This window comes from Oncorhynchus gorbuscha, unplaced genomic scaffold (assembly GCF_021184085.1).
Source record: "Oncorhynchus gorbuscha isolate QuinsamMale2020 ecotype Even-year unplaced genomic scaffold, OgorEven_v1.0 Un_scaffold_1505, whole genome shotgun sequence".
In the NCBI taxonomy this organism is placed as follows: Eukaryota; Metazoa; Chordata; class Actinopteri; order Salmoniformes; family Salmonidae; genus Oncorhynchus; species Oncorhynchus gorbuscha.
The window spans coordinates 130,001-138,456 of NW_025746265.1; the positions used below are offsets into that span (position 1 = coordinate 130,001).

Here is an 8,456-nt window from a genome sequence, read left to right on the forward strand (position 1 = left end):
TGTCGTGTGTTTTGTCTTGTGTGTGTGTGTGTTGTCATGTTTGTGTGTGTGTGTGTTGTCTTGTGTGTGTGTGTGTGTGTGTGTGTGTGTGTGTGTGTGTGTGTGTGTGTGTGTGTGTGTGTGTGTGTGTGTGTGTGTGTGTGTGTGTGTGTGTGTGTGTGTGTGTGTGTGTGTGTGTGTGTGTGTGTGTCTCTCTCTCTTACGGTTCTGGAGGTCGGGGGGGCAGAGGGGGAGGTGAGAGACATGATCTCCTGGATGGCCAGTCTCAGTTTGAGGCGGTGCAGGGGGTTACTGATGCCAATCTCCCTCTGGATCTCTGTGTCCGACAGGGCAGACATGATGGCACCACTCTTCACATTGGCACGACACGCCGCCACGTACCAGGCTGGCATACCCACCCACAGCTACAGAGGAGACAGAGGGGGCAGGGGAGGACACAGAGGATGGCAGAGAGGGGACAGGAGAAAGGATTGGGTTATTTTTGTGTTTTGAATGTGTGCGCGTGCACATGATAATTTTTGTTGTGTGTGTCCATGTGAGAGTGATGGTGTGTGTGTGTGTCCATGTGAGAGTGATGGTGTGTGTGTGTGTCCATGTGAGAGTGATGGTGTGTGTGTGTGTACATGTGAGAGTGATGGTGTGTGTGTGTGTCCATGTGAGAGTGATGGTGTGTGTGTGTCCATATGAGAGTGATGGTGTGTGTGTGTGTACATGTGAGAGTGATGGTGTGTGTGTGTGTCCATATGAGAGTGATGGTGTGTGTGTGTCCATATGAGAGTGATGGTGTGTGTGTGTCCAGGTGAGAGTGATGGTGTGTGTGTGTCCAGGTGAGTGATGGTGTGTGTGTGTCCAGGTGAGTGATGGTGTGTGTGTCCAGGTGAGTGATGGTGTGTGTGTCCAGGTGAGTGATGGTGTGTGTGTCCAGGTGAGTGATGGTGTGTGTGTCCAGGTGAGTGATGGTGTGTGTGTCCAGGTGAGTGAGTGAGTGAGTGAGTGAGTGAGTGAGTGAGTGAGTGAGTGAGTGAGTGAGTGAGTGTGTGAGTGTGTGAGTGTGTGTGTGTGTGTGTGTGTGTGTGTGTGTGTGTGTGTGTGTGTGTGTGTGTGTGTGTCTCACCTCCAGCCAGACCACTACAGTAGGGCCGTCCCACTGGGCGAAGGGAAGACTCTGCCTGCGAGCCTCCTCCAGCAACTCATGCCTACAACAACACACATGGTTAGAGAGAGAGAGACACACACACACACAGAGAGAGAGAGAGAGCCCGTTTCACCTAACACACACCTCAACCTGCACACCATGAAAACACAGTACCTCACACACACACATGCACACACACACTGTTGTAAACATGCCGAGGTAAAAGAGAGAGAAAGCTGAGGATTTTAACCCTGCGGCAGGTCAGACCTAGAGAGAGAGAGGGAGGGAGAGAGAGAGAGAGAAAGACCGACCCCAGATCATTTCCAGAACATTCTGGCCATGTAAACAGGTCAGAAGTTTAAAAGCATGTGACCACTTCATAGCTTGGCAGGAGTCCCATTTAAATCAATACATTTGGTGGAAGACTCCTGTTTCCTCAGTCTAGAAGGAGACCCACCTTTATGCCAAGCCACTGTTACATAACCAGTATCTTTGTGGCCAACAGACTAAAGGCATCATGGGAAATGGAGTTCACACAACGGTTCAATACTAGAGGAAAACGTGTGTTAGAATGCATCCATAAGACAACAGTCAGTAGAGGCCACAATACATGCAGCAAAATACATGGGGAAAACCTTCAGATAGTTTGTCTATTTTTGTGTGTAATATATTTTGGTCCACAAGATGGCACCATCCACTACTTAATTCTAATAGCAGCATCGCATTAACGTGTGGAAAGATCCCACTAGTATCTGACCGAGAAACCTGGCAAGACTGACTCCGTGTCTTAGTGGTCACTTCCAGGGGTTGTTAGTCTACATCTGTGTTTACCAAACACGTGACAAAATATAACATTTGAATTCAGGAAGTACACTGAAAATCCTATTCTCCACCGTGCTTTTCAAATTAGGACATTTTGGAATTGAGTTGACTTTCTGAATTGAAAGGGAATTGACACCAACCCTGATAAGATCATCCTAGAACCTTAACACAGGAAGAAGCTCAGAGAAAGCTTGGTAAAAACAGCAGGTAGACACATTCCTGTTAGTTGAGATGGTACTGTAGGTATAGCAGAGAGGAAAACACATCAGATCTGAGGAGAGCTGGGGAGGAGAGCTGGTGAGGGCAGCATGAAGCCAACTGTTTAGAGCCAAAGAGGGCAAAGCAACAAGCAACATGGAGGAGATGACTCACCCTGTCGTTGGACTACAGATGGAATGAGAGAGGGATGAAATAAGAGTCAGAATCAGCTAAATAAAAAGAACTGAAGCCAATTAAAAATAACCTAACTAGGCATAGGAGAGCTCCTGGTGGCGATGGCCAATGAGAACCAAGCTCGGACTCCTGGTGGCGATGGCCAATGAGAACCAAGCTCGGACTCCTGGTGGCGATGGCCAATGAGAACCAAGCTCGGACTCCTGGTGGCGATGGCCAATGAGAACCAAGCTCGGACTCCTGGTGGCGATGGCCAATGAGAACCAAGCTCGGACTCCTGGTGGCGATGGCCAATGAGAACCAAGCTCGGACTCCTGGTGGCGATGGCCAATGAGAACCAAGCTCGGACTCCTGGTGGCGATGGCCAATGAGAACCAAGCTCGGACTCCTGGTGGCGATGGCCAATGAGAACCAAGCTCGGAATCCTGGTGGCGATGGCCAATGAGAACCAAGCTCGGACTCCTGGTGGCGATGGCCAATGAGAACCAAGCTCGGACTCCTGGTGGCGATGGCCAATGAGAACCAAGCTCGGACTCCTGGTGGCGATGGCCAATGAGAACCAAGCTCGGACTCCTGGTGGCGATGGCCAATGAGAACCAAGCTCGGACTCCTGGTGGCGATGGCCAATGAGAACCAAGCTCGGACTCCTGGTGGCATGGCCAATGAGAACCAAGCTTGGACTCCTGGTGGCAATGGCCAATGAGAACCAGTCTTTGACTGTATCAAACTAACGTAGATCTATCAAAAGTGTCATTAAAAAATTGCTTCAAAACACCAAACTAATTCAACCGCCTTATATTTGAAAGACATACAGCTATGATCAAGTCACCCCTTGATTACCTAAAGAAAAAAGGGGACATTAGTTCAGAATGAATGAAAGTGAAATGGAAGCCTGGCTGATACACTGCATCACATCAAGCTGAACTAGAAGCATGAAGCTGTACAAACACACAGGGCTGGTTTCCCAGACACAGGTAGAGTCCACCTCTGCACTAACAAGCATTCATTAATAGGAGACCGGGAAACTGGCCCTTACAAAATCACATCCTGGCAGTGTGGCTGAGGAGTTGCAGTGAATTGTATGATGGGAGATCGAGTTTGTGTGGAAGGGACGGGACGGGCATGAGACCAGGGAGGGACAGCATGGGGCATGAGACCAGGACAATGGGAGGGACAGCATGGGGCATGAGACCAGGGAGGGACTGCATGTGGCATGAGACCAGGGAGGGACAGCATGGGGCATGAGACCAGGGAGGGACAGCATGGGGCATGAGACCAGGAGGGACAGCATGGGGCATGAGACCAGGGAGGGACAGCATGGGGCATGAGACCAGGGAGGGACAGCATGGGGCATGAGACCAGGGAGGGACAGCATGGGGCATGAGACCAGGGAGGGACAGCATGGGGCATGAGACCAGGGAGGGACAGCATGGGGCATGAGACCAGGGAGGGACAGCATGGGGCATGAGACCAGGGAGGGACAGCATGGGGCATGAGACCAGGGAGGGACAGCATGGGGCATGAGACCAGGGAGGGACAGCATGGGGCATGAGACCAGGGAGGGACAGCATGGGACATGAGACCAGGGAGGGACAGCATGGGACATGAGACCAGGGAGGGACAGCATGGGACATGAGACCAGGGAGGGACAGCATGGGACATGAGACCAGGGAGGGACAGCATGGGACATGAGACCAGGGGGAGGGACAGCATGGGACATGAGACCAGGGAGGGACAGCATGGGGCATGAGACCAGGGAGGGACAGCATGGGGCATGAGACCAGGGAGGGACAGCATGGGGCATGAGACCAGGGAGGGACAGCATGGGGCATGAGACCAGGGAGGGACAGCATGGGGCATGAGACCAGGGAGGGACAGCATGGGGCATGAGACCAGGGAGGGACAGCATGGGGCATGAGACCAGGGAGGGACAGCATGGGGCATGAGACCAGGGAGGGACAGCATGGGGCATGAGACCAGGGAGGGACAGCATGGGGCATGAGACCAGGGAGGGACAGCATGGGGCATGAGACCAGGGAGGGACAGCATGGGGCATGAGACCAGGGAGGGACAGCATGGGGCATGAGACCAGGGAGGGACAGCATGGGGCATGAGACCAGGGAGGGACAGCATGGGGCATGAGACCAGGGAGGGACAGCATGGGGCATGAGACCAGGGAGGGACAGCATGGGGCATGAGACCAGGGAGGGACAGCATGGGGCATGAGACCAGGGAGGGACAGCATGGGGCATGAGACCAGGGAGGGACAGCATGGGGCATGAGACCAGGGAGGGACAGCATGGGGCATGAGACCAGGGAGGGACAGCATGGGGCATGAGACCAGGGAGGGACAGAATGGGACATGAGACCAGGGAGGGACAGCATGGGGCATGAGACCAGGGAGGGACAGCATGGGGCATGAGACCAGGGAGGGACAGTATGGGGCATGAGACCAGGGAGGGACAGTATGGGGCATGAGACCAGGGAGGGACAACATGGGGCTGTGTGTGAGAGAGCGAGTGGCAGTGCGCTGCACGGCAGGGTGATCATAGAGCAACACAGGGCTGTTACAGTGCTGGGGTCAGATCTACAACGGACATATAGAACACACAAGCATAAACAGCAGCATGGCTGGAGCCATCAACCAGACCTATCTGAGCAAGATTGACCTCTCTAGTACAGCAAGATCTGTGGTTGATCGAGTAGATTCATATCTATTGGATGGAAGCAGAAAACACCAGTCCCTCTCCTGTTAACGAGACGGAACCAGTCCCTCTCCTGTTAACGAGACGGAACCAGTCCCTCTCCTGTTAACGAGACGGAACCAGTCCCTCTCCTGTTAACGAGACGGAACCAGTCCCTCTCCTGTTAGACCAGAGAGGGAACCAGTCCCTCTCCTGTTAACGAGACGGAACCAGTCCCTCTCCTGTTAACGAGACGGAACCAGTCCCTCTCCTGTTAACGAGACGGAACCAGTCCCTCTCCTGTTAACGAGACGGAACCAGTCCCTCTCCTGTTAACGAGACGGAACCAGTCCCTCTCCTGTTAACGAGACGGAACCAGTCCCTCTCCTGTTAACGAGACGGAACCAGTCCCTCTCCTGTTAACGAGACGGAACCAGTCCCTCTCCTGTTAACGAGACGGAACCAGTCCCTCTCCTGTTAACGAGACGGAACCAGTCCCTCTCCTGTTAACAGACGGAACCAGTCCCTCTCCTGTTAACGAGATGGCGGAACCAGTCCCTCTCCTGTTAACGAGACCTATCGGAACCAGTCCCTCTCCTGTTAACAGATCGGAACCAGTCCCTCTCCTGTTAACGAGCGGAACCAGTCCCTCTCCTGTTAACGAGACGGAACCAGTCCCTCTCCTGTTAACGAGACGGAACCAGTCCCTCTCCTGTTAACGAGACGGAACCAGTCCCTCTCCTGTTAACGAGACGGAACCAGTCCCTCTCCTGTTAACGAGACGGAACCAGTCCCTCTCCTGTTAACGAGACGGAACCAGTCCCTCTCCTGTTAACGAGACGGAACCAGTCCCTCTCCTGTTAACGAGACGGAACCAGTCCCTCTCCTGTTAACGAGACGGAACCAGTCCCTCTCCTGTTAACGAGACGGAACCAGTCCCTCTCCTGTTAACGAGACGGAACCAGTCCCTCTCCTGTTAACGAGACGGAACCAGTCCCTCTCCTGTTAACGAGACGGAACCAGTCCCTCTCCTGTTAACGAGACGGAACCAGTCCCTCTCCTGTTAACGAGACGGAACCAGTCCCTCTCCTGTTAACGAGACGGAACCAGTCCCTCTCCTGTTAACGAGACGGAACCAGTCTCTCTCCTGTTAACGAGACGGAACCAGTCTTTCTCCTGTTAACGAGACGGAACCAGTCTTTCTCCTGTTAACGAGACGGAACCAGTCTTTCTCCTGTTAACGAGACGGAACCAGTCTATCTACCACTAGTACCACTACTGACTTATCTATGTTGCATCACTGACAGAAGTGGTGACAAGATGTGGAAACACCTACTTCTTCTGCAGTTTCCTGTTCTTCTCAGCGGGGCCGCCTAGTTTGCCCAGCCCCGGTGCATCCTGGGGAGAGGTCTCTGCCTCGGGGGTACCAGCTGTGAGGAGAGATGGAGGGTCAGAGGTTAAAGTCGGTGCAGGTAGTCCCTTCCTGTTTCAGCTTGTTTTCTTCTGTTTGCTGCCTAATGAACTTGAACCAGCAGGCATGTTTTAGGAGGGGACTGACCTTGGCTGCCAGGGGACTCCTTGCTCCCTGGGGGGCCTGGCCGACCCTTCTCCTTCTTGCCGAAGAGGCGCCCGATGGAGGACTTGATGCTCTTCTTCTTGGCTGCCTTGTTCAGAGAGTCCTGACTGCTGTTACTGCTGCTGGGGTTACTACCCTGGCCGTCCTGTAGGGTGGTCATACTGAGACAGAGAGAGGAGGGGTGAGAGGAAGAGAGAAAAGGGGGATCGAAAGAGAGAAAAGGGGGATCGAGAGAGAGAAATGGGGATCGAGAGAGAGAGAAGGGGGATCGAGAGAGAGAAGGGGGAGCGAAGAGAGAGAGGGGGAGCGAGAGAGAGAAGGGGGAGCGAGAGAGAGAAGGGGGAGCGAGAGAGAGAAGGGGGAGCGAGAGAGAGAAGGGGGAGCGAGAGAGAGAAGGGGGAGCGAGAGAGAGAAGGGGGAGCGAGAGAGAGAAGGGGGAGCGAGAGAGAGAAGGGGGAGCGAGAGAGAGAAGGGGAGCGAGAGAGAGAAGGAGAAGGGGAGCGAGAGAGAGAAGGGGATCGAGAGAGAAGAGATCGAGAGAGAGGGGGATCGAGAGAGAGAAGGGGATCGAGAGAGAGAAGGGGAGCGAGAGAGAGAAGGGGGAGCGAGAGAGAGAAGGGGGAGAGAGAGAGAGAAGGGGGAGCGAGAGAGAGAAGGGGAGCGAGAGAGAGAAGGGGGAGCGAGAGAGAGAAGGAGAGAGAGAGGAGCGAGAGAGAGAAGGGGAGGGGAGCGAGAGAGAGAAGGGGGGGAGCGAGAGAGAGAAGGGGAGCGAGAGAGAGAAGGGGAGCGAGAGAGAGAAGGGGAGCGAGCGAGAGAGAGAAGGGGAGCGAGAGAGAGAAGGGGAGCGAGAGAGAGAAGGGGAGCGAGAGAGAGAAGGGGAGCGAGAGAGAGAAGGGGAGCGAGAGCGAGAAGGGGAGCGAGAGAGAGAAGGGGAGAGAGAGAAGGGGCGAGAGAGAGAAGGGGAGCGAGAGAGAGAAGGGGAGCGAGAGAGAGAAGGGGAGCGAGAGAGAGAAGGGGAGCGAGAGAGAGAAGGGGAGCGAGAGAGAGAAGGGGAGCGAGAGAGAGAAGGGGAGCGAGAGAGAGAAGGGGAGCGAGAGAGAGAAGGGGAGCGAGAGAGAGAAGGGGAGCGAGAGAGAGAAGGGGATCGAGATGAGCATGAATGCATAGAGAGATATACAGAGAGAGAAAGAGAGAAAGCGAGGGAGAGAGATGTGGATAGATAGATTGAAAGATCAGAAACAGAGGGATGAAGGGATGGATGAACAGGACAGATAAGAGAACGACAGAAGGAGAGAGAGAGAGAAACATGGCTATTGTAGAAAACAGAGTGAGATATTGTTTAGGCAGAAAGGGGCTTCCTACCTGCGGATGTCCCTGATGTCCTCATGGCTGGCAGTGTGGCTGGCCCCCTTGTGCAGGCGCATGGAGCGGGGGTGGTGGGAGGAGACGTCTCACACTGGATTGTGGTCTTGTCGTCCTGGGCAGACTAGACATAACACAGGGACACTCAGTCAGTCACTGTCTTCTAACAGGAAAAGGGGGTAGAGGAGGAGAGCTTTTAAAAAGCGTCTCCTCCCTCTCTGTATTGAGTGGATGGGGAGGACAGAGGAGAAGACAGACTAGTTCTTCAACCTGGAAAGAAGAAAATAACAGTCTCCCCTCACTTTGTGACGTGTTCATTTCAGGAAGTTCAAGACAGAGGTGAGACACGCGTCAGGGTTTGGGAAGTGCAGAGGGGGTGAGACACGCGTGGGGGGGAGTCAAGGTTTGAGGAAGTAAGGGAGTGTGGGGTTGGGAAGACACGTTTTAGGGGGTGTAGAGACTAGACTACAGGTTATGGTTGGGA

At 54.0% G+C, this 8,456-nt stretch overlaps 1 pseudogene across 1 annotated transcript in view; it reads right to left on the bottom strand.

Moving 5' to 3' along the window:
• LOC124023143 overlaps positions 1-8,049 on the bottom strand; it is a 26,074-nt pseudogene extending 18,025 nt beyond the window's left edge. Inside the window, exons 1-6 of the transcript XR_006836665.1 lie at positions 7,973-8,049; positions 6,593-6,771; positions 6,371-6,464; positions 2,330-2,341; positions 1,115-1,196; positions 204-404 (exon numbers count right to left, since the gene is read on the bottom strand). The product of XR_006836665.1 is annotated as a liprin-alpha-1-like (transcript). The remainder of the gene's footprint in view (positions 1-203; positions 405-1,114; positions 1,197-2,329; positions 2,342-6,370; positions 6,465-6,592; positions 6,772-7,972) is intronic.
• Positions 8,050-8,456: the final 407 nt, after the last annotated feature.